This window comes from Pelophylax lessonae, assembly GCF_965119305.1.
Source record: "Pelophylax lessonae genome assembly, chromosome: 8".
Lineage (NCBI taxonomy): Eukaryota > Metazoa > Chordata > Amphibia > Anura > Ranidae > Pelophylax > Pelophylax lessonae.
In genome coordinates this window covers 295321403-295348706 of record NC_138775.1, presented here as the reverse complement: position 1 = coordinate 295348706, position 27304 = coordinate 295321403, and the positions used below count along the sequence as shown (strand labels likewise).

The following is a 27304-nucleotide window of genomic DNA, read 5'->3' as shown; positions in this document are numbered from 1 at the left end:
ACGCACTTAGCACCCCGTATTGTTTGAAGTCATTCAACATCAGAAAAGAACATTTTATTTTTCAGATTTCATTATAAGAGAGGGAACGCAGCCCTCCTATAATACAATCTTCTGGATTTGCATTTGGAAATATTAGAAGTGCTCAAATATCTGAGACATTTACAGAGCGTTCTCAGCGCGCCCCCGCCGAGTCCCTAAAATGCTGTAAAAAAAAAAAATGAAAAAAAAAAAAAAAAATGTCAGCAATCGGTTATTATTCCATGTTCCAGACATATTGTTTCAGGGGGTCACGTCGCCGGCTGACCTTATTATAAACCAACAGGATACAGTTCATAGGGGAAGCTTATTTACTGAATCACGAAGCTCTGCAACTTCACCCAATTCCAATTATAAACCGTATAGAAATGTTTACCGCGCGCAGCGACGCGTTTTCACCGCTAAAATCACAACGGCAGAAAATTGGCAATTATTTGTTTGGGTTTAGTAACAAGTAAATAGACTGGAACGCAAAAATAATAAATATGTAACAATTCTGTATCATTATTTAATACAGAGGAGACATTCTGCAGTTATGCGTATTTTAGAGATCATTTATTAACCACTTCAAGCGGATATCCACCCAAAAGTGGGACTTCCGCTCCTTTGTTTCCTCCCCCCTCCCCTCCGGTGCCACATTTGGCACCTATCAGGGGGGAGGGGGGAACAGGTACAGTACCTGTTTTTGACAGGTACCCTTCCCCACTTCTAGGATACGGCGCAGCGGCGCCGTCCCTCAGAAGTTCAGCCCCCTTCTCCCTCCTCCGCCACCGAGCCAATAGGAATGTGCAGCGCGCTTCGCGCATGTGCAGTAGGGACCCGCCCGTGAAGCCGCAAGGCTTCACTGCCCGGTTCCCTCACCGGCAATGGTGGCGGCAGCACCCGACAGCCTATGGCTGCAGTGCCGACATCGCTGGACTCCAGGACAGGTAAGTGTTCTAATATTAAAAGTCAGCAGCTACAGTATGTGTACAGTGTGTGCTGACTTTTAATTTTTGGAGGGGGAGGGGGAGGTGGACGGAACTCCGCTTTAAGGACCAGCCCTATTTCTGACACTTGTTTACAAGTTAAAATCAGTATTTTTTGCTAGAAAAGGACTTAGAACCCCAAAACATTATATATATATATATATTTCTTTTTTTTTAATCAAAGATTAAAATGGCGGTCGTTGCAATATTTTTTGTCACGCGGTACTTGCGCAGCGGTCTTTCAAAAGCAATTTTTTTTTTAAAAAGTTATACATTTCACTGCATTTTTAAAAAATAAACAGTAAAGTTAGCCCAATTTTTTTGTATAATGTGAAAGATAATGTTATGCCGAGTAAAAAGATACCTAACATGTCATGCTTCAAAGTTGCGCACCCTCGTGGAACGAGACAAACATTGGTACATAAAAATCCTAAAAAATTGGCACTTAAAAATCTTAAAAATCTCCATAGGCAACGGTTTAAAAATTCCTACAGGTTACCAGTTTAGAGTTAAAGAGAAGATCTAGGGCTAGAATGATTGCTCTCGCTCTAACGATCGCGGCGATAGTTCACACGTGTGGTTTGAACACCGTTTACATATGTGGGTGCGACTTGCGTATGCGTTCGCTTCTGCGCGCAAACTCAGAGGGACAAGGCGCTTTAAAATTTTGTTTTCCTTTTTTTTTTTTACACTGGCCCTTTAAAAAAATTTTTTTGATCACTTTTATTCCTTTTACAAGGATTGTAAACATCTCTTGTAATATAAATAAGCAGGGCAGGTGCTCTTTAATGTGAGATCTGGGGTCAAAAAGACCTCCGATCTCACATCTACACTAAAAAAAAAAAAAAAAAAGTAAAAAAAAAAAAAAAAAAAAAAAGAGCCCTTTAACCACTTAAGCCCCGGAAGATTTTACCCCCTTCCTGACCAGGGCCTATTTTGCGATTCGGCACTGCGCAAATTTAACGGACAATTGCGTGGTTGTGCGAAGCTGTACCTAAACGAATTTGACGTCCTTTTTTTCCCACAGAGCTTTCTTTTGGTGGTATTTGATCACCTGTGCGATTTTTTGATCATGCGCTATAAACAAAGAAAGCGCGACAATTTTGAAAAAAATAACAATATTTTTCACATTTTTTTATATGAAATTCCCCCCCCCCCCCCCCAAAAAATTAAAAAATCTAAATTTTTTATCATTTTAGGCCAATGTGTTTTCTGCTACATATTTTTGGTAAAAAAAAATCGCAATAAGCGTATTTTGATTGGTTTGCGCAAAAGTTATTGCGTTTACTAACTAAGGGAAAGATTTCTGTAGTTTTTGGTGTTGTTTTTTTTTAACGAGTAATGGCGGCGATCTGCGATTTTTTTTGCGGGACTGCGACATTGCGGCGGACAGATCGGACCCTTGACTGACATTTTTGACACTTTTGGGGGTACCAGTGACATTACTACAGTAATCAGTGCTATAAATATGCACTGTTACTGTAAAAATGACACTGGCAGGGAAGGGGTTAATTTTTATTGGTGATCAAGGGGTTAATGTATGCCTGGTGCTTACTGACGTGTGTGGGGGGAGGGGACTGAGTGACACAGGGACAGATCGCAGGTTCAGCTATGCTGAACCCTGCAATCTGACCCTGTCTGTCACTTAGGAGATCCGCCCGCTTTGTTTACACAAATGGGCGGATCTCCACACTTGATGCCTGACGATCGGGGAAGAGCGGCGGTGATCTCTCCTCCCCTGGCCCGACTCCCGCTATTACTGAATACAGCGGGAGCGAGCCTCCGGCGGCGCGGCGCGCGCCCCGCCGAGATATGGGAATGTCTGGCGACGTAGGTCTACGTCACCAGACGTTATCGAGCCACAATGGGGGAGATTGGTTCCTCTGTATGCTGCCCCCGCCACTTCTCCTATCCAGTTCACTTGTGTTCTGCTGTCTCTGGGCTCCTGTGTGCTCCCCTGGCTCCCCCGCCCCAATGTGCTGCCCCCCCCCCCCACAGTGCTCCCTCTCCTCTCCTGCCGACTGCTGCAGGAGATGTGTCACAATAGGGAACCAGGAAGGGGCGGTAAATATGTAATTTACCAGCTCCTTCCTTTTCTGAATGGACAGAGTCATAGTCAGTCACATTGTAAAAAAATAAAATAAAATGATAAAAAAATAATACAATTAAAGTGCCAAAAAATAAAAACTACTGACAAAAGTGGGTGAGCTTCCAGGATAGTAAAGATCACACTTGAAACCGGGCCCTGGCATTCCACCAACATGGGGAGGCCCCAAGATGGCAGGAAGGGGGCCCACTGCAGAACTTGTGAAAGGGTCCCACTGCTGGACCATAATAAAGTGCCCCGAAATGAGAGTAAAGGGCCCCAGGATCAGTGGGAAGAGCCCCAAGCTTGAAGGAAAGGGCCCTGTCCAGGGGACCCTTCATGGTTTCTTGCACCGGGGCCCTGAAGGTTCTAGTTACGCCTCGGAGTCCACACCATATCTTTCTTACATAATTTCCTATTTTATCTCTCTCTGTGAGCATGTGAACTCCCCCGGATAATCCTGGGCTCCGACATATAGAGGAGACAATGAGAAGATTATAGAGCATCTCCAACAATGTCTGTCCCGATAATCCGCTCTAACGCTCCAGCTTTGACATTTTCCAGAGACAAAATTAATATCTCATTGTGTTGTGTTTGAACTGACAAGATCGGGCGCAGGGAGACGCCAAAATGTGCGGCGCAACATCATACAGAAACATTTTCTGTGCGAGAAGATAACGAAACACTTCCACCCGTCCTACCAGGGTCGGGACAAAGGGTGGGCAGAAGGGATGGCTGATCAAACAACAAAGGGACTTCCAGCGCTAACTGTGATATCTCTCACTCTCAGGAATGAATAAAGTCAAATTACCGTGTGGTGCTGCTGCTAATTAATGCTGATTCAGCATAAGTCAGTGAATGGGGGGGAGGGGCAGCAGCGCTATCCCACGGTACATAGTCTACAATGTAACTCAGGCAGGCTTGATGGAAAACCTTGAAAAGTTTATTTATAAAAATTATATATAGTGATGATGATTAAAACATAATAAAATGTGGCTTCCTCCCACCCGATAGCGTGGCTGCTCGCACTGAAGCAGTGTAGACGTGCCGCGGACCTCTGGTTGGCGGCTCCGCGGCACGTCTACACTGCTTCAGTGCGAGCAGCCACGCTATCGGGTGGGAGGAAGCCACGCCACCTTACCGGCTGGTCCGGTCTGCTTTTGGCACATAAGATCCTTCTCCCTTATGCCTGGTTCCCTGCTGTGATCATCTACACAGTTCCGGCTCACCCAGCGGCTCGGTCATCCTGTGACCCCCAGCAACGCCACAGATCTGGTTTGGAATACATTTTATTATGTTTTAATCATCATCACTATATATAATTTTTATAAATAAACTTTTCAAGGTTTTCCATCAAGCCTGCCTGAGTTACATTGTAGACTATGTACCGTGGGATAGCGCTGCTGCCCCTCCCCCCCATTCACTGACTTATGCTGAATCAGCATTAATTAGCAGCAGCACCACACGGTAATTTGACTTTATTCATTCCTGAGAGTGAGAGATATCACAGTTAGCGCTGGAAGTCCCTTTGTTGTTTGATCTACATATCTTCTTTTAGAAGAACCTTTTTCTCTCCTTGAGCGGCTTCTGTGTTCCTCACCAGTTTTACTCTACAAGAACTTCAGCAAAATAACTTACCATTTGTGGTATTATTTCCATTCATACATCTATCACACTATTTTGATGGTAAATCACTGGATTTTTATACTAGAAGTTGGACATACTTCTGCATTGCATAATTGGGACTGATTATATTTATATTTATATTATGGTATATTTTTGTTTGCATTCTGACACTGCATTCTTATATTATTTAATTCACACTTTTTTTTTTTCCTTTGTAGTATTTTTTCATATACCATTATTGTGTTTTTTTTTTTCTTCTTTCTGTGGGTTAGTTATCTTGTTGTTTGCCATGGACCGCATGGACAGACTACAATACATTTTTGATCGCATAGTGTCACACGAGAGACACCATGATGATCATCATGGTAGTATCAAGACCTTGGGAGGTAGGAATAATCTCCCCCATACTGAGGCCTTTGAGTTGGAAATGAGGAAGGCTTTTTTCCAACTCCAAAATGCCAAACAGTACGAAGCCACACAATGGTGGGATCTATCGTTTCTGCAGAAATATATTCAGCTAGGCATCACTCCTAGGGGACTCCGTATCAAGAAGCAATGCAGCTTCTTGGACGAAGACCTCAAGAAGGAGTGGCAATTCCTGGCTGAATTTTGCACCATGAAGTGGATTAAGGTGATTATCAAACAGAGGGAAAAGAAGCTTGTGCTTGCACAGCAAAAGGTGCTAGAGAAAGAGGAGGAGTTAAGTAAATTTAGCACATCTTGTCTTTTTGACAAATGGAGAAAGGTACTCGATGTGAATGTCAAAAAGAATGAGGACTCTCTGGTTGATAAAAAGGTTGGGAAATTGGAGCGGGACATCTCCGATTACCAGGAAGGCCGAGTGTTTGAATGGAAGCGACCTATACAACAGATTACTGGGAGGCCCAAAAAATCTCAAGATATCCTTTCAGTAAAGCCAACTAAAAGTAATCATAATACCAAGAGAAAGGTGAACCACAAATCCACCAAGGTCCCCTATAGTCGACAGACCAATATGGCTCCAGTAGACAAGGTAACAGACCAACAGTCAGTTCCTGTTGTTCCTGACAATCACGAACCAAGCCATCCCCCCACAACACAGAATACAGACCCTGTCATTACTGTGGAGGATGAGATCATACCGACAGTTAATCTACCGGGTTTACCCAATATGGAACAGGTCAGAACTCCCCCGAAGGCTAGCTTTCCGAGGGTAATGGATGACCTTAATACTAATTTTTCCCTACCCTTATCTAACAAATACAGCCCCTTAGCACGTGATCTTGATAATTTCATGCTGGAAGGGAGTCATACTGGGGACACGTCAAATTTATTAAGAGCTGAAGGTAATTTTTTAGTCCAACCTCCAAGGGGAGTTATAAAAGAAAAAAGAAAGTTGGACGAGGTAGACGAGGAGGTAAACAAGAAAAGAGGAAGCAAGAAAGAAAAAACAGAGGTGAAGGGATAGAAAATACGATGAAAATTTACAACCTTTCATCGTATTCTCTTACAGGTGCTGAACTGGCGTTGCTGAAAAAAGGACTCAGTTTCTCCCCTTCAGCAGCACCAAACAAGTTTGGTCTGTTTAAGGATCTGAATAAATTCATCCGTACCTTGACATTAAAGAGACATTACTCTGAATATGGGAAAGGTAAGGATATACCATCAGAAATTCCGGTAATCACAGAGCCTAACAATGTAAATGATAATGAAATTTTGTCCGTCCTACAGGAACTATGGGTAGAAGGGAATGTAGAGGGTTCTTTCGAGTTTAGTTTGGATCCAGAGGTTGTTCACACCAATCTCAAGCCTGCATCCACTTTCTTTCCCGTTCGGTCCAAGGGTCCCTATATAGAGACTTACTATCAGGCTGTGTATAGAGACCTAGCCCAGCTGTGTGATGATTCGCACAAGAATGGAAGATCTCCAAATCTAACCAACCTAGAGAAACAAGCACTTAAAAACCTTACAGCTAATAAAAACATCATTATCAAGCAGGCAGATAAGGGAGGCAGCCTGGTGGTCATGAATAAACTCGATTACATACAGGAAAGTTATCGTCTGCTGTCAGACCCTGATACATATATGTTGCTTAGATCTGATCCCCTCCCTGCCTTTCAACTTGAAATCCAGACCTTGGTCAACAAAGCATGGAGAGAGGGTCTTTTGAACAAAAAAGAGAGAGCATTCTTGCTTCCCCCTGTTGTTAGTACTCCGTATTTCTATCACCTGCCCAAGGTCCATAAATCTTTGACAAACCCGCCTGGCAGACCGATAGTAGCGGGCACGGATGGGTTTACCAAGGGTCTGTCAGTATATATAGACCATTTTCTTCAGCCGATTGTCAGCTACCTGCCATCCTACATTAGGGATTCCAGTCAAGTGATTGATACCCTGAGCCACTACAAGTGGGAGGATAACTACATGTGGGCCTCCCTGGATGTATCCTCGTTGTACACCTCGATCCCGCACAACATAGGTCTGAGGGCTATTCAACATTTTTTAACTAGCTGTGGTAACATCAATTCCGAGCAGGCCAATTTTATAGTTGACTGCACGGATTTTTGTTTATCACATAACTATTTTACGTTCCTGGACCGTTTCTATCTCCAACTCAAAGGAACAGCGATGGGGGCTAATTTTGCCCCCTGTTATGCCAACCTTACCATGGGCCACTGGGAGGAGTTGTACATCTGGGCCAACAATCCCTTTGCTCGACATCTCGTGTACTATGGCAGATACATAGATGATGTCCTGCTCATTTGGGATGGAGGTCCGGATGTCTTCTCCTCCTTTGTGGCCCATTGCAATAACAACGATATGGGTTTGACTTTTACCCATGTTCTGGATGCGGATGAGCTGGTGTTCCTTGATCTGGTCCTATCGCATGAGGATGGCAACATCATCAGTAAGAATCATGTGAAGTCGGTGGGAGGTAATTCTTACCTCCATTTTTCCAGCTGTCACCACCCATCATGGAAGAATAACATTCCGAGAGGCCAGTTTAATAGGTTGAGGAGAAACTGTTCTAAAGATAGTGAGTACCTCTCTCAGGGAGTCCATATGTCTCAAAAATTCCTAGAGAAAGGGTATCCATCTGGGTTGGTTAAGAAGGCGTTTGACGAACAGATTGTTTCCAGCCGTCCCAAGGGATCTGTAGCGTCCAATAAGAACACCAATGGCGTTAGGTTTATCACAACCTTCAATGACCAATTCTCTTTAATTGGTAAAATTATAAAGAAACATTTTAACATTCTCAAATTAGATCAGAGATTGGCTCCCCTTTTACCACCTACACCTCAGATCACCTTCCGCAGGGCCAGAACGGTAAAAAACATTCTGGCACCAAGCAAACTCAAGAGCACAACGACTGGCCCCCTATCGGACATTAGAACATTCTTTGACAATCGAACAGGGGTGTTCCAATGCAGGAAGAGGGGCTGTCTAACATGCCAGTTCATCCAACATGGACGGACCATGATCTGCGATGGGTGAGGCAGGGAATACCAGATCAAGCAGTTCATCACTTGCTCCACTGACTATGTGGTGTACGTTTTGAAGTGCCCATGTAATTTATTATATGTAGGACGGACTATAAGAACAATGCGAACCCGAATAGGTGAACACCGGAGGTTAATCCACAAAGGGTGCGATAAACATAGCGTCCCTCGCCACTTCCTACAAGCCCACAAAAAATATCTTAAGGCGCTTGAGGTAATGGCTATAGAATCCATCCCTAAAGGCACCTTGACTGACAATGAGAGATTCTCCCTCCTATGTAAGAGGGAGACTTTTTGGATATTTAAATTTGGGTCTTTGGCCCCTGGGGGCTTGAATAAGGAGTTGGAGGTACACACAATTGTGTAATCTGTCTGTGGGTTTTTTTTTTTTTTTTTTTTTTAATGCGTTTTTATTATGCATTTTTTTTTTCTTTGTTATACATATATTTCATCATTGTTGTTGTTGTCCTTGCATCCGGTCATTTTTGTTTCTATTTTGCATTTATTTATTTATTATTTTTTTATGCGTTTTTATTATGCGTTTTTTTTTTTTTTTTTTTTTTTTATTCTTTCTCATATCTGCAGTTTTATGTTTGTACCAGTACTGAATGCATATGTCCACTAGCATTACCAACTGTTTATGCAGTAGCAATTGCTTTTATCTATGTTCCTTTTTAAAAAAATCTTTTATAAGAGTGGATGTTGAGGGGTTAATGATGATATCGAGACACTGGGTGCCCGCCCCCTCCTCCACCTTAAATGTTCAGGTTGCTGTTCCTCCCGTGACTTTGACAAAGCACAGCAGTGCGAAACATGTCGTCACGGCAACTCTGATGCTTTCCAGGCCAGGTCCCGACGCTTGCTGACGCCGCTTACGAGTAGCGGCCTCCGCTGTGGATACCTCTGGTTGGCGGCTCCGCGGCACGTCTACACTGCTTCAGTGCGAGCAGCCACGCTATCGGGTGGGAGGAAGCCACGCCACCTTACCGGCTGGTCCGGTCTGCTTTTGGCACATAAGATCCTTCTCCCTTATGCCTGGTTCCCTGCTGTGATCATCTACACAGTTCCGGCTCACCCAGCGGCTCGGTCATCCTGTGACCCCCAGCAACGCCACAGATCTGGTTTGGAATACATTTTATTATGTTTTAATCATCATCACTATATATAATTTTTATAAATAAACTTTTCAAGGTTTTCCATCAAGCCTGCCTGAGTTACATTGTAGACTATGTACCGTGGGATAGCGCTGCTGCCCCTCCCCCCCAGAAGGGATGGCTGCCCTGGGCGCTGTGGCATCATGTGAGGTAGGGGGAGGGCACCACAAGGAGATGGGGGAGGAGATTTGTGTTGGGTGGGGGGATTTGGGGGACAGCAGAGAGTAAAAATTGTTCTAGGAGGGGAAATTTTTTTTTTCGGAGGGGGTGGGGGGGGGAGTGTTCTAGGAAAAATGAATGTGTTAGGAGCTATACTGGTATGGACTGGGTAATGTGTTAGGGTCTATACTGGTATGGACTGGGTAATGTGTTAGGCTCTATACTGGTATGGACTGGGTAATGTGTTAGGGTCTATACTGGTATGGACTGGGTAATGTGTTAGGGTCTATACTGGTATGGACTGGGTAATGTGTTAGGAGCTATACTGGTATGGACTGGGTGATGTGTTAGGATCTATACTGGTATGGACTGGGTAATGTGTTAGGATCTATACTGGTATGGACTGGGTAATGTGTTATGATCTATACTGATATGGACTGGTTAATGTGTTAGGATCTATACTGGTATGGACTGGGTAGTGTGTTAGGATCTATACTGATATGGACTGGTTAATGTGTTAGGATCTATACTGGTATGGACTGAGTAATGTGTTAGGATCTATACTGGTATGGACTGGGTAGTGTGTTAGGATCTATACTGGTATGGACTGGGTAATGTGTTAGGATCTATACTGGTATGGACTGGGTAATGTGTTAGGATCTATACTGGTATGGACTGGGTAGTGTGTTAGGATCTATACTGATATGGACTGGTTAATGTGTTAGGATCTATACTAGTATGGACTGAGTAATGTGTTAGGATCTATACTGGTATGGACTGGGTAGTGTGTTAGGATCTATACTGGTATGGACTGGGTGATGTGTTAGGATCTATACTGATATGGACTGGGTAATGTGTTAGGATCTATACTGGTATGGACTGGGTAATGTGTTAGGATCTATACTGGTATGGACTGGGTAGTGTGTTAGGATCTATACTGGTATGGACTGGGTGATGTGTTAGGATCTATACTGATATGGACTGAGTAATGTGTTAGGATCTATACTGGTATGGACTGGGTGATGTGTTAGGATCTATACTGATATGGACTGGGTAATGTGTTAGGATCTATACTGGTATGGACTGGGTAATGTGTGAGGATCTATACTGGTATGGACTGGGTAGTGTGTTAGGATCTATACTGGTATGGACTGGTTAATGTGTTAGGATCTATACTGGTATGGACTGGGTAATGTGTTAGGATCTATACTGGTATGGACTGTGTAATGTGTTAGGATCTATACTGGTATGGACTGGGTAATGTGTTAGGATCTATACTGGTATGGACTGGGTAATGTGTTAGGATCTATACTGGTATGGACTGGGTAATGTGTTAGGATCTATACTGGTATGGACTGGGTAATACATTAGGATCTATACTGGTATGGACTGGGTAATGTGTTAGGATCTATACTGGTATGGACTGGGTAATGTGTTAGAAATTAAAGGATGCCACATTATTTGATGTAAATAAAAATTATCACCCTACAGAGGGCTGAATTTAAAGACCCCCCCCGGAAAATCAAAGTGAAAAAATGATGCAGCAGGCTAGTCCATTTTGCTGAAATTTCATTGTAGGACCTCAAAATGGTCCTCAGTAGTATTTATGGCCCCCATGTGCTTGTATGCATGCCTGACAACGTCGGGGAATGCTCCTAATGAGATGACGGATGGTGTCCTGGGATATTTCCTCCAAGATCTGGACCAGGGCATCACTGAGGTGCAACCTGTTAGCGTCGGACGGACCGAAACAGAATGTCCCAGAGGTGTTCTATTGGATTTAGGTCAGGTGAGTGTGGGATCCATTCAATGGTGTCAATTCTTTCATCCTCCAGGAACTGGCTGCATACTCTTGCCACATGAGGCCGGGCATTGTGGTGCACCAGGAGGAACCCAGGAGCCACTGCACCAGTGTAGGGTCTGACAATGGGTCCAAGGATTTCATCCCAATACCTAAAGGCAGTCAGGGTGCCATTGCCTAGCCTGTAGAGGTCTGTGCGTCCCTCCATGGATTTGCCTCCCCAGACCATCACTGACCCCCCACCAAACCAGCCATGCTGAACGATGTTACAGGCAGCATAATGTTCTCCACGGCTTCTCCAGACCCTTTCACGTCTGTCACATGTGCTCAGGGTGAACTCTGCTCTCATCTGTGAAAAGCACAGGGTGCCAGTGGTGGACCTCCCAATTCTGGTGTTCAATGGCAAATGCCAATAGGACTCCACGGTGCCGGGCAGTGAGCACAGGGCCCACTAGAGGACGTTGGGCCCTCAGGCCACCCTCATGAAGTCTGTTTCTGATTGTTTGGTCAGAGACATTCATACCAGTGTCCTGCTGGAGGTCATTTTGTAGGGTTCTGGCAGTGCTCATCCTGTTCCTCTTTGCACAAAGGAGCAGATACCGGTCCTGCTGATGGGTTGAGGACCTTCTATGGCCCAGTCCAGCTCTCCTAGAGTAACTGCCTGTCTCCTGGAATCTCCTCCATGCTCCTGAGACTGTGCTGGGAGACACAGCAAACCTTCTGGTAATGGCATGTATTGATGTGTCATCCTGGAGGAGTTGGACTGCCAGTGCAACCATAGGGTCCAGGTATGGCCTCATGCTACCAGTAGTGACACCGACCCCCCCCCCCCCCCTATAGGGTCCAGGTATGGCCTCATGCTACCAGTAGTGATACTGACCCTAGCCAAATGCAAAACTAGAGAAAAACAGTCAGAAAAGAGGAGTATGGAAAAAATGTCAGTGGCCTCCACCTATAAAACCATTCCTGTTTAGGAGGTTGTCTCATTGTTGCCCATCTAGTGCATCTGTTTTTAATTTCATTAACACCAACTCAGCTGAAACTGATTAACAACCCCCTCTGCTACTTAACCGACCAGATCAATATCCCAGGAGTTTACTTGACTTGATGCTGTACTCTGATTAAAATTGTTCCTTTCATTTTTTTCAGCAGTGTCTACGAAAAATGTGTAAAAATATTAGCCACTTGCCACCAGTATGATGTCGTTATACTGCGTCAAAGTGTTTCTGCTGCGCCAGATCACATACTAGATACGTGATCCGACACTTCTGGGTCCGGGGTGTGCAAACGCATCGCCTGCGACCCCCTGTGATTAGACACAACGGTAGCTGATCTGCGGATGCCGCAGACTGGATGTCTGCTGTCACCCGCCGATCATTAGGCAGAGAGGCAGAACGTCAATCTATGTAAACAAGGCAGATCGCTGTTCTGTCAGTAAGGAAGGCATTGATCCTGTGTTCCTGCAAAGCAAGGACATTAATCCATGCCTTCCCTAGTGGAAGTACCTCCCCCACTACACTTAAACACCAGTTTGGCACACAGCAAACTCTTTGATCACCCTTAATGTTAACCCCTTCCCAGCCAGTGTCATTAGTACAGTGACAGTGCATATTTTCAGCACTGATCACTGTATTAATGTCACTGGTCCCCAAAAAGTGTCATAAGTGTCAGTGTCCCGGCAGTCCCACTATAAGTCACTGATCGCCGCCATTACTAGTAAAAAAAATAAATAAAAATATTTCATAGTTTGCATGCGCTATAAGCAATAGACGCTTATTGGGATTTTTTTTTACCAAAAATATGGAGCTGAATACATATTGGCCTAAATTTACAAAGAAATTTGATGTTTATATTTTTTTTATTGGATGTTTTATAGCAGAAAGTAAAAAAATATATATATTTTTTAAATTGTCGGTCTTATTTTGTTTATAGATGATCAAATACCACCGAAAGAAAGCTCTATTTGTGGGGAAAAAAGGACGTCAATTTTATTTGGGTACAGATTTGCACGACCGCGCAATTGTCAGCTAAAGTAATGCCGTGCCGAATCCCAAAAAAAGGCCTGGTCATGAAGGGGAGTAATTCTTCCAGAGCTGAAGTGGTTAATAAACACAGCTATCAAAAAACAGAAAAAAAGTTTAAATATTAGTTAATAGAAAAAAAAAAAATCATCAGGAAAATTATAATTGAAAGGAGAAGGAAAGCAAGGAGTTAATTAGGGCTGGTCAAAGTAAACTAAGGGTTAATACGACACAGGAACACTTCATTAAAAAAAAAAAAACGTTTCTTTTTTACTTCTCAGGTTCCTTTAACCACTTCTGGACCGGAAGATTTTCCCCCTTAATGACCAGGCCATATTTTAGGATGCGGCACTGCTTTATTTAAATGGACACTTGCGCGGTCGTAGTACGCTGTACCCAAACAAAATTGATGGCCTTTTTTCCCACAAACAGAGCTTTCTTTTGGTGGTATTTGATCACCTCTGCGATTTCTATTTTTTGCGCTATAAACAAAAAAAGAGCGATAATTCTGAAAAAAAATATATATTTTTCACATTTTGCTATATAACATTCTCAAAAAAAAAAAAATCTAAAAATCATTTTTTTTTAACATTTTAGGCCAATTTGTATTTTGCTACATATTTTTGGTAAAAAAAAAAAATCGCAATAAGCGTATTTTGATTGGTTTGCAAAAAAAGGTATCGCGTCTACTAACTACGGGAAATATTTATTTTTACTAGCAATGGCGGTGATCAGCGATTTTTTGCGGGTCTGTGACATTGCGGCGGACAGATCGGACCCCTGACTGACATTTTTGACACTTTTGGGGGGACCAGTGACATTACTGCAGTAATCAGTGCTAAAAATATGCACTGTTACTGTAATAATGACACTGGCAGGGAAGGGGTTAACATTGTGGGTGATCAAGGGGTTAAATGTGAGCCTAGGGGTGTGTTTGTAACTGTATGGGGGCGGGGCTTGTGAAATGATCATAGAGACCTGTGTTCCTATATAGAAGGATCACAGGCGCTCTGTGATCATTCCAGGGAGAACGGTCAGCTGTGTTTACAACAACCGACCGTCCTTCTCTCTCAGCAGGGAGCGATCGCGGGTGTCAGGCGGCAATCAGAGTCGCCTGCCCCGTGCATCGGCTTCCCCGCTGCCGAGTGGGGGTAGGAGCGTGCCTCCAGCGGCGCTCGCCCCCTAGCTGCAGCTGCGCGACTGACGTAGGTCTACGTGGGTTTGCGCAGGAGGGCTGCACTGCCGCAGTAAAAGGGCGGCGGGGCGGTCCGGAAGAGGTTAACTGCCTTCATCTGCAGGTCAAAGTCCATTCCTTTGATGTGTAGATGAATAAACAGAAAGTTTCAAAATGAAACAATGTTTCATTGTATCTTTCTGTATTAGCAGCTGAGCAATGCTGTTGATAAACATTGCCAGACTGCTTTTTTTTTTTTTTCCAGCTCCTGCTGCCGGGACCTTTTCTGTGAACTCGGCAGTGCAGCTATGATTCGACAGAGGTGAATTGCCATGTATTGTGACAGGGGGGGATCCCAGGAGCAGGGGAGGAGGACTGGATGTACGAGACACGCCCTGTGTACAATGATGACATTTTTTGAGCATGTCTTCTGGTCTAATGTTGTTAGGCTATTGTTTTAGGCTATGTTCTCTTCTGGTCTAATGTTAGGCTATGTTCTCTTCTGGTTGAATGTTGTTAGGCTATTGTTTTAGGCTATATTCTCTTCTGGTCTAATGTTGTTAGGCTATTGTTTTAGGCTATGTTCTCTTCTGGTTGAATGTTGTTAGGCTATTGTTTTAGGCTATGTTCTCTTCTGGTTGAATGTTGGTAGGCTGTTGTTTTAGGCTATGTTCTCTTCTGGTTGAATGTTGTTAGGCTATTGTTTTAGGCTATGTTCTCTTCTGGTTGAATGTTGGTAGGCTGTTGTTTTAGGCTATGTTCTCTTCTGGTTGAATGTTGTTAGGCTATTGTTTTAGGCTTTGTTCTCTTCTGGTTGAATGTTGGTAGGCTGTTGTTTTAGGCTATGTTCTCTTCTGGTTGAATGTTGTTAGGCTATTGTTTTAGACTAATAAAACAAGAGAAAAACTGCGCTGGGGTCAATCAATTCAATAAAAATATAAATTTAAAAGTAAGGAATATATGTATAAAGAACACAAAGAGCAGCTGCACATATGTCAGGATATAAACATACACAAGCAAAATAAAAGAAAGGGTGCAGCGCTAGATAAAAAAACATACAAAGATTCCAAAGAATCTATAAGCAGTCTTGTTAGGTATAAATCAGCAAGTTTCCGTGATTACAAGTTGGCATTGCAGGATAAACATTTCACCACTACCAGATATCACCAAAAGTCTTGACCCTTACCGTCAGGCTGATAAGACTGCACCAAATAAATAATCCCCACACTGGCTCCTCCCCCTTGACCACGGGTCTCCAACAATTCCCAGGAGATTTGAAGTGACAAATCAATCACCAGATCCTCAAATGGCCCCAAGAATGGTAAAAAGGCTCATAGTGTAATATGTTGAATCAAAATGACACTTTATTGATTATTAAAATGCACTTACATTTAGTCAAGATGGCATCAGCGTAGAGACAGTGTGGGATAGTCGGTTTCCTTCCAAGAAAATGGCCGCTGCGTCCTCTGGCACAATGACGTCACACGCTCCATAGCCCGCTCCACGCGGCGTTTCGTCAACAATGACGTCATCAGGGGCGAGGTTTTTATGTTCTCTGGTTGAATGTTAGGCTATTGTTTTAGGCTATGTTCTCTTCTGGTTAAATGTCGTTAGGGTATTGTTTTAGGCTTTGTTCTCTTCTGGTCTAATGTTTTAAGGCTATTGTTTTAGGCTATGTTCTCTTCTGGTCTAATGTTGTTAGGATATTGTTTTAGGCTATGTTCTCTTCTGGTTGAATGTTGTTAGGCTATTTTTTTAGGCTATGTTCTCTTCTGGTCTAATGTTGTTAGGCTATTGTTTTAGGCTTTGTTCTCTTCTGGTCTAATGTTGTTAGGCTATTGTTTTAGGCTTTGTTCTCTTCTGGTTTAATGTTGTTAGGCTATTGTTTTAGGCTATGTTCTCTTCTGGTTTAATGTTGTTAGGCTATTGTTTTAGGCTATGTTCTCTTCTGGTTGAATGTTGTTAGGCTATTTTTTTAGGCTATGTTCTCTTCTGGACTAATGTTGTTAGGCTATTGTTTTAGGCTTTGTTCTCTTCTGGTTTAATGTTGTTAGGCTATTGTTTTAGGCTATGTTCTCTTCTGGTTTAATGTTGTTAGGCTATTTTTTTAGGCTATGTTCTCTTCTGGACTAATGTTGTTAGGCTATTGTTTTAGGCTATGTTCTCTTCTGGTTGAATGTTGTTAGGCTATTTTTTTAGGCTATGTTCTCTTCTGGACTAATGTTGTTAGCCCATTGTTTTAGGCTATGTTCTCTTCTGGTCTAATGTCGTTAGGCTATTGTTTTAGGCTTTGTTCTCTTCTGGTCTAAAGTAGTTAGCCCATTGTTTTAGGCTATGTTCTCTTCTGGTTGAATGTTGTTGGGCTATTGTTTTAGGCTTTAGCCCATTGTTTTAGGCTATGTTCTCTTCTGGTTGAATGTTGTTAGCCCATTGTTTTAGGCTATGTTCTCTTCTGGTTGAATGTCGTTAGCCCATTGTTTTAGGCTATGTTCTCTTCTGGACTCATGTTGTTAGCCCATTGTTTTAGGCTTTGTTCTCTTCTGGTCTAAAGTAGTTAGCCCATTGTTTTAGGCTATGTTCTCTTCTGGTTGAATGTTGTTGGGCTATTGTTTTAGGCTTTAGCCCATTGTTTTAGGCTATGTTCTCTTCTGGTTGAATGTTGTTAGCCCATTTTTTTAGGCTATGTTCTCTTCTGGACTAATGTTGTTAGGCTATTGTTTTAGGCTTTGTTCTCTTCTGGTTTAATGTTGTTAGGCTATTGTTTTAGGCTATGTTCTCTTCTGGTTTAATGTTGTTAGGCTATTTTTTTAGGCTATGTTCTCTTCTGGACTAATGTTGTTAGGCTATTGTTTTAGGCTATGTTCTCTTCTGGTTGAATGTTGTTAGGCTATTTTTTTAGGCTATGTTCTCTTCTGGACTAATGTTGTTAGCCCATTGTTTTAGGCTATGTTCTCTTCTGGTCTAATGTCGTTAGGCTATTGTTTTAGGCTTTGTTCTCTTCTGGTCTAAAGTAGTTAGCCCATTGTTTTAGGCTATGTTCTCTTCTGGTTGAATGTTGTTGGGCTATTGTTTTAGGCTTTAGCCCATTGTTTTAGGCTATGTTCTCTTCTGGTTGAATGTTGTTAGCCCATTGTTTTAGGCTATGTTCTCTTCTGGACTCATGTTGTTAGCCCATTGTTTTAGGCTTTGTTCTCTTCTGGTCTAAAGTAGTTAGCCCATTGTTTTAGGCTATGTTCTCTTCTGGTTGAATGTTGTTGGGCTATTGTTTTAGGCTTTAGCCCATTGTTTTAGGCTATGTTCTCTTCTGGTTGAATGTTGTTAGCCCATTGTTTTAGGCTATGTTCTCTTCTGGACTCATGTTGTTAGCCCATTGTTTTAGGCTTTGTTCTCGTCTGGTCTAATGTTGTTAGCCCTTTGTTTTAGGCTTTGTTCTCTTCTGGTCTATTGTTTTAGGCTATGTTCTCTTTTGGTTGAATGTTGTTGGGCTATTGTTTTAGGCTTTAGCCCATTGTTTTAGGCTATGTTCTCTTCTGGTTGAATGTTGTTAGCCCATTGTTTTAGGCTATGTTCTCTTCTGGTTGAATGTCGTTAGCCCATTGTTTTAGGCTATGTTCTCTTCTGGACTTATGTTGTTAGCCCATTGTTTTAGGCTATGTTCTCTTCTGGTCTAATGTCGTTAGCCCATTGTTTTAGGCTTTGTTCTCTTCTGGTCTATTGTTTTAGGCTATGTTCTCTTTTGGTTGAATGTTGTTAGGCTATTGTTTTAGATTCTGCAACTGGATAGAGAAGCACAGAGACCTAGTAATGGTGTCATCTGGTCTAAAATAAGGAATGTAATGAAAATGGAAAAGTTGTATTTAAATATCATTATCATGTTGATAAAAGGAGATGGAGGAACCAGGGAAGATACGCCCTTGGTGTGAACAAGCTCTTACTGTATGTAAAATGTAAACATATTATTATATAATTAGACCTGTTTACAATGAAGTAAAAAACGTTGTATCCTTCACCAATTCCAAAAACTAAAAGGGGCGGGGCCAGGAACAGACAGGCTGGGGGGGAGGGGCTGGATGTCCTCCAGTCATATGAGGTGGACTCTATAATTATTTTCTGCAGCTTTTAATGCACATGGTGAGAAGCTCACAGTGTGCAGTGAAATCAGAGGAAGCCAATCAGTCCAAGAGAGGAGTCGGTACACCTATGCAACTCTGAAGGGGGGTGGGGGGGTGGAGATTGGGTGTAAAAGACCTCATCCACCTCATAGAATTTTCCGGTTGGTGTTGTTGGCGGTGTGTGTGTGTGTGTGTTTCCCTCGATGTGTGGAATCCCATTTCCCGGCTCGGCTCCTTCCCGCTGGGCGTTCTCTTGTTGCTGCTCGCTGTCATCGCACAGAATTCATATTTGATTTGTGAAGCACTTAAGTAAATATCATCCATCCCGCGCCGCCTCACCTGTTCTTTTATTCATAGGCTGCGGGGCTCTTGTAGCGTCTCCCCGTCTGTCGCTCTCCTAACATTTACTCGGAGAGTCGTTATGTTCTCTGAGCTCCGGGATTTGTTTAACCACTTCTGCCCTGGAAGATTTACCCCCCCCCCCCCCTTCCTGACCAGGCCGTTTTTTGTGATGCGGCACTGCATTACTTTAACTGACAATTGCACGGTTGTGCAGTGGTCTAATGTTGTTAAGCTATTGTTTTAGGCTATGTTTTCTTCTAGTAAAATGTTGCTGAGCTATTGTTTTAGGCTATCATCTCTTCTGGTCTAATGCTGTTAGGCTATTGTTTTAGGCTATGTTCGCTTCTGGTTAAATGTTGTTAGGCTATTGCTTTAGGCTATGTTCGCTTCTGGTTAAATGTTGTTAGGTTATTGTTTTAGGCTATGTTCTCTTCTGGTCTAATGTTGTTAGGATATTGTTTTAGGCTATGTTCTCTTCTGATTGAATATTGTTAGGTTATTTTTTTTAGGCTATGTTCTCTTCTTGTCTAATGTTGTTAGGCTATTGTTTTAGGCTATATTCTCTTCTGGTTAAATGTTCTTAAGCTATTGTTTTAGGCTATGTTCGCTTTTGGTTAAATGTTGTTAGGCTATTGTTTTAGACTATGTTTTCTTCTGGTATAATGTTGCTGGGCTATTGTTTTAGGCTATCATCTCTTCTGGTCTAATGTTGTTAGGCTATTGTTTTAGGCTATATTCTCTTCTGGTTAAATGTTCTTAAGCTATTGTTTTAGGCTATGTTTGCTTCTGGTTAAATGTTGTTAGGCTATTGTTTTAGGCTATGTTCTCTTCTGGTTGAATGTTGTTAGGCTATTGTTTTAGGCTATGTTCTCTTCTGGTCTAATGTTGTTAGGCTATTGTTTTAGGCTATGTTCTCTTCTGATTGAATGTTGTTAGGCTATTGTTTTAGGCTATGTTCTCTTTTGGTTGAATGTTGTTAGGCTATTATTTTAGGCTATATTCTCTTCTGGTCTTAAATTATAGCTTTAGACTATTTTCTCTTCTGGTTGAATGTTGTTAAACTATTGTTTTAGGCTATGTTCTCTTTTAATTGAATGTTGTTAGGCTATTATTTTAGGCTATATTCTCTTCTGGTCTTAAATTATAGCTTTAGACTATTTTCTCTTCTGGTCGAATGTTGTTAAACTATTGTTTTAGGCTAAGTTCCTTTCTGGTTAAATGTTAGGCTATTGTTTAGGGCTATGTTCTCTTCTGGTCTAATGTTGTTAGTGTATTGTTTTAGCCTATGTTCTCTTCTGGTTGAATGTTAGGCTATTGTTTAGGGCTATAGTCTCTTCTGGTCTAATGTTATAGCTTTAGATTCTTTTCTCTTCTGGTTGAATGTTGTTAGGCTATTTCTTTAGGCTTTGTTCTCTTCTGGACAAAATATCTTTGGGTATTGTTTTAGGCTATTTTCTCTTCCAATGAAATGTTCTTTGGCTTTTTCCCTTTTTATCTAATGTTCTTTTGCTATTGTTTTAAGCTATGTTCTCTTCTGGACTAATGTCCTTAGGCTATTGTTTTAGGCTATGTTCTCCTCCAATTAAATGTTCTTTGGCTTTTTCCCATTCTTATCTAATGTTCTTAGGCTTCTGTTTTAGGCTATTTTCATTCAGGATAATGTCTTTAGCGTGTTAGGGAATGTTTTCCCTGCACAAAACAACTTAAACATTAGAAAATACCATTTTGCAAGAGTATAATTTGCAGCTTCTACAGGAATGAGCGCACATTTGCACAGCAATTTGTTTTAGATACATTTACATTAGATGTGTTTTACCCAGTGTAGGATATTCTTGTATTCTGAGATTTAAATATAACAAATCTCAAGAGATTTACAGCTACAGACATAATGGATGTTGTATGGAGCGTTTATGGCTGTGATGCGTATTTTAGCTGGGATGAGTCCCTCTGAGTGCTTTAGATGGTTTGGGAGGGATAGGGGCCACGTCCAGTCTACTGCAGGCAACCTGTAGAAGTCTATGGCAGGCTGTGGCTTGATGGTGCTGAATGCTGTACTGGATGGTACCATCCTTTAGGGTCCTGTCAGGGACGAAGTTCCAGAACACAAGTCTTCTGCAGCTGAACAGCCCTGCGTGCAAGGACCTTACAGGCCAGCCAGAAGGAACGGAGAGATCTTGTGCATTTTCCTGTTTGAGTAAATGCGATTTTTTTTTTCAATACGTCATGCTGGCAATCATAGCCATGCACGCAGGGCGTGCCGTATGTGCCTGGGCACGCCCTAATCACCCTCTGTGGCACAGATTCTCCCTGCCACCCAACCCATTTACTGGCCCCCCTCCTTTTCTGAATGAGCATAGTGAGTGATCGGTGTCGATCACTCACTGTGTTCATTCATAACTGAAGCCTACCGTGTTTACTATGTTTCAGTTTGTGAATGAACAGGAGTCTGCTCAGGACAGAACGCTTCCCATTCATTCACAATGCAGTGAAGCTGAAGCTGCAGAGAAAAGGAACTGGGCAATCTCTGTCCTCAGTCCCTTTCTCTGTCTCAAAAGTGAGACATCAGGGGTCTGTTAGACCCCGAGGCGCCTAAGAAAGTATAAAAAGAAAACCCATATAGAATTGTAAAAAAATAATAAAAAGATAAAATGATAAAATGATAAACACACTACTGACACCAATCTCTGCTTTATTGAAAAGTCCTCTGCTCCACTGACACCACCCACTGCTCCACTGACACCACCCACTGCTCCACTGACACCACCCACTGCTCTACTGACACCACCCACTGCTCCACTGACACCACCCACTGCTCCACTGACACCACCCACTGCTCTACTGACACCACCCACTGCTCTACTGACACTGTCCACTGCTCTACTGACACCACCCACTGCTCCACTGACACCACCCACTGCTCCACTGACACCACCCACTGCTCTACTGACACAACCCACTGCTCTACTGACACTGTCCACTGCTCTACTGACACTGTCCACTGCTCCGCTGACACCACCCACTGCCCTACTGACACCATCCACTGCTCTACTGACAACACCCACTGCTCTACTGACACCGTCCTCTGCTCTACTGACACCACCCACTGCTCTACTGACACCACCCACTGCTCTGCTGACATCACCCACTGCTCCACTGACACCGTCCTCTGCTCCACTGACACCGTCCTCTGCTCCTCTGACACCACCCACTGCTCCACTGACACCACCCACTGCTCCACTGACACCACCCACTGCTCCACTGACATCACCCACTGCTCTACTGACACCACCCACTGCTCTACTGACACCACCCACTGCTCCACTGACACTACCCACTGCTCCACTGACACCATCCTCTGCTGCACTGACACCACCCACTGCTCTACTGACACCACCCACTGCTCTACTGACACCGTCCTCTGCTCTACTGACACCACCCACTGCTCTACTGACACCGTCCACTGCTCCGCTGACACCGTCCACTGCTCTACTGACACCATCCACTGCTCTACTGACACCATCCACTGCCCTACTGACACCATCCACTGCCCTACTGACACCACCCACTGCTCCACTGACACCATCCACTGCCTTACTGACACCGCCCTCTGCTCTTCTTTCCACATTTTAAAATGTTTGCATTTATTTATAAGAATGTGTGTGTCTATATATACTGTATACAGTATATATATATATATATATATATATATATATATATATATATATATATATATTACACACACATATATTCGAGCTTTGGGGAGCACACCCTAATGCAATGGGCTGCGCACACCCATGCTGGCAATGCAATAGAAATAACAAATTGCTATTTCTATGTAATGATTGGATGTGACTATTTTCCAAATATTGTTGAAGTTTGTATCTTCTGCACCGATGTAAAGTTGGAGTTTTTGTGGTCCTGTCATTCAGATATTACAGTAGAATGACGCTTTTCTCAGCATTTTATTACCTATTATCTCACAAGGGTAGCATTTATGATTTATCACATGTTTTTCACATACAGTGCCTTGAAAAAGTATTCATACCTCCTGAAATTTTCCACATTTTGTCATTTTACAACCAAAAACATAAATTTATTTTTTGGGGATTTTATGTGATAGACCGACACAAAGTGGCACATAATTGTGAAGTGGAAGGAAAATGATAAATGACACAAATCTGTGAAAAGTGTGGGGATGCATGATTTGTACTCCCCCCCCCCCCCACCCCTGGAGTCAATACTTTGTAGAACCGCCCTTCCCTGCAATTACAGCTGCAAGTCTTTTTGGGGATGTCTCTACCAGCTTTGCACATCTAGAGAGGACATTTCTGCCCATTCTTCTTTGCAGAATATCTCAAGCTCTGTCAGATTGGATGGAGAGCGTCTGTGAACAGCAATTTTCAAGTCTTTCCACAGATTCTCAGTGTGATTTAGGTCTGGACTGTGACTGGGCCATTCTAACACATGAATATGCTTTGATCTAAACCATTCCATTGTAGCTCTGGCTGGATGTTTCGGGTCGTTGTCCTGCTGGAAGGTGAACCTCCGCCCCAGTCTCAAGTCTTTTCTTCTAAGATTGTCCTGTATTTGGCTCCATCCATCTTCCCATCAACTCTGACCAGCTTCCCTGTGCCTGCTGAACCACTTTACCACCGGAAGATTTTCCTGCTTTACGTCCAGGCCACTTTTTGCAACTTGGCACTGTGCGACTTTAACTGACAATTGCGCAGTCATGCAACGCCGTACTCAAACAAAATTTACGTCCTTTTTTTCCCACAAACAGAGCTTTCTTTTGGTGGTATTTGATCACCTCTGCGCTTTTCATTTGTTGCGATATTAATAAAAAAATAGCGAAAATTCTGTGAAAAAATTGACATTTTCTACTTTGACAGTTAAAAAATATCCAATATATTCAATTTTTGTCATATATTTAGGCCAAAATGTATTTGGCTACATGTCTTTGACAAAAAAAATCTCAATGAGCGTATTTTTAACCGCTTTAAGACCGGAAGATTTTACCCCCCTTCCTGACCAGGCTATATTTTGCGATTCAGCACTGCGTTATTTTAATGGACAATTGCGCAGTCGTGTGAAGCTGTACCCAAATTAAATTTATGTCCTTTCTTTCCCCACAAATAGAGCTTTCTTTTGGTGGTATTTGATCACCTGTGCGATTTTTAATTTTTGAAAAAAAGAGCGACAATTTTGAAAAAAAAAAAAACAATATTTTTTACATTCTGATATACAACATTCCCAAAAAAATGTAAAAATCTAAATTTTTTTAACATTTTAGGCCAATTTGTTTTCTGCTACATATTTTTGGTAAAAAAAATCACAATAAACGTATTTTGATTGGTTTGCGCAAAAGATCACGTTTACTAACTACGGGAAAGATTTGTTATTTTTATTGTTTTTTTTTTTTTTTACTAGTAATGGCTGCGATCTGCGATTTTTTTTGAAAAAAAAAAAACAATATTTTTCACTTCCTCCTATATAACATTCCCAAAAATTCTAGGCCAATTTGTTTTCTGCTACATATTTTTGGTAAAAAAAAAAAAATCGCATTAAGCATATTTTGATTGGTTTGGGCAAAAGTTATCGCGTCTACAAACTACGGGAAAGATTTGTCATTTTTATTGTTTTTTTTTTTTTTTTTTAATAGTAATGGCAGCAATCTGTGATTTTTTGCAGGACTGCGACATTGCGGCGGACAGATCGGACCCCTGACTGATATTTTTGACACTTTTGGGGGTACCAGTGACATTACTACAGTAATCAGTGCTAAAAATATGCAATGTTACTGTAATAATGACACTGGCAGGGAAGGGGTTAACACTGTGGGTGATCAAGGGGTTAAATGTGAGCCTAGGGAAGTGATTTTAACTGTATGGGGGCGGGGTTTGTGAAATGACCATAGAGACCTGTGATCCTATATAGAAGGATCACAAGCGCTCTGTGATCATTCCAGAGAGAAGAACGGTCAGCTGTGTTTACAGCAGCTGCCCGTCCTCCTCTCACACTGGCAGGGAAGGGGTTAACATGGGTGATCAAGGGGTTAAATGTGAGCCTAGGGAAGTGATTCTAACTGTAAGGGGGCGGGGCTTGTGAAATGACCATACAGACCTGTGATCCTTTATAGAAGGATCACAGGCGCTTTGCGATCATTCCAGAGAGAAGAACGGTCAGCTGTATTTACAGCAGCTGCCCGTCCTCCTCTCACGCTGGCAGGGAAGGGGGTTAACATTATGGTTGATCAAGGGGTTAAATGTGAGCCTAGGGGAGTGATCTAACTGTGGGGGGGGGCGTGGCTTGTGAAATGACCATAAAGACCTGTGATCCTATATAGAAGGATCACAGGCGCTTTGTGATCATTCCAGAGAGAAGAACGGTCGGCTGTGTTTACAACAGCTGACCGTTCTTCTCTCTCAGCAGGGAATGATTGCGGGTGTCAGGCGGCAATCGGAGCTGCCTGCCCGCTGCATCGACTTTCCTGAGCGGGGGCGGGAGCATGGCGCCGGCAGCGCGTGCTCGCCCCCTAGACTCCCGAGAGCGAGCGATGTACAGCTACGGAGATTCGCCTGGGAGAGGCTTCCTGCCGCCGTATAACTAAGTGTACAGCGGGCGGTCGGCAACAGGTTAAAATACATTTACATTTTTGGTTGTAACATGACAAAATGTGGAAATATTTAAGGGGTATGAATACTTTTTCAAGGCACTGTAGATATTGTAATAGGTGGTTTAGATAGAGGGATAACGTGGAAAGTTTTGTTCACATATTTTATTACCTATTGTTATATCTACAGTACAGTATGTACCCTGAGCTGTAGAACAGGAAATTATTTCAGAGGGTTCCCTGAGATCTCAACATTTTTCTCAAGGTTTCCTCCAGGTAAATAAAGGTGAGAAAGTCTCATCTAGACAAAGGACTTGCAGGATTTCTTAGTTGAGTGGCTGTGCGATACATGGATACAATGTATTTATATTATATTATATTGTATCATGAAATGTCTCATATATGGAAGGATGGGGCTGCTAGGATGAAGGAGTTTTATTCTCAGATATAAATCACAGAGAGAGGAATGAGTGCAGTAAATCTTATATAGTGATGAGAACATCTCTGCACCTTCCAGGAGGTCCCAGCAGGAGCTCACTGATGACTGCCATTTGTGACACACCAGGATTAGAGATGAGCTCCGGTGTCCTCTGAACTCATCTCCATCTGCCGCTATTTTCAAATCCAATCACAAGTAAACAAAGGGGTGGGATGTAGACATGTGCAATTCATTTAGTCAGGGCTGGCCCAAGACATTGTGCTGCCTGGGTCCAAGAATGAAATGCTCCCCCCCCCCCCCCTAAAAAAAAAAAATTCACGCCCTCCAAGAGGCCCCCACATTCTATAGGACTATGAAAGCAGTCACAGGGGTGTGAGTGTGTACAGAATGACAGCAGGAGCAGGACAGAGCAGTAGACACTGGGCAGGCTTTCTACTGTTTATAGTGCCACAGTGCCCTGCAGGGCTGCGGGCATGGTACAGGAGAATGCGGGGCTGCGGGCATGGTACAGGAGAATGCGGGGCTGCGGGCATGGTACAGGAGAATGCGGGGCTGCGGGCATGGTACAGGAGAATGCGGTGCTGCGGGCATGGTACAGGAGAATGCAGTGCTGCGGGCATGGTACAGGAGAATGCGGGGCTGCGGGCATGGTACAGGAGAATGCAGTGCTGTAGGCATGGTACAGGAGAATGCAGTGCTGTAGGCATGGTACAGGAGAATGCAGTGCTGCGGGCATGGTACAGGAGAATGCAGTGCTGTAGGCATGGTACAGGAGAATGCAGTGCTGCGGGCATGGTACAGGAGAATGCAGTGCTGTAGGCATGGTACAGGAGAATGCGGGGCTGCGGGCATGGTACAGGAGAATGCGGGGCTGCGGGCATGGTACAGGAGAATGCGGGGCTGCGGGCATGGTACAGGAGAATGCAGTGCTGCGGGCATGGTACAGGAGAATGCAGTGATGTAGGCATGGTACAGGAGAATGCGGGGCTGCGGGCATGGTACAGGAGAATGCGGGGCTGCGGGCATGGTACAGGAGAATGCAGTGCTGCGGGCATGGTACAGGAGAATGCAGTGATGTAGGCATGGTACAGGAGAATGCGGGGCTGCGGGCATGGTACAGGAGAATGCGGGGCTGCGGGCATGGTACAGGAGAATGCAGTGCTGCGGGCATGGTACAGGAGAATGCAGTGCTGCGGGCATGGTACAGGAGAATGCAGGGCTGCGGGCATGGTACAGGAGAATGCAGTGCTGCGGGCATGGTACAGGAGAATGCGGGGCTGCGGGCATGGTACAG

General features: G+C 43.2%; 1 protein-coding gene across 1 annotated transcript in view; it reads right to left on the bottom strand.

Moving 5' to 3' along the window:
* Positions 1–754: 754 nt before the first annotated feature.
* The window catches only part of DPH2 (diphthamide biosynthesis 2), a 325835-nt gene continuing 299285 nt past the window's right edge, over positions 755–27304 (bottom strand). Inside the window, exon 8 of the mRNA XM_082265012.1 lies at positions 755–771. The gene's annotated coding sequence lies outside the window, so the exon portion shown is untranslated. The remainder of the gene's footprint in view (positions 772–27304) is intronic.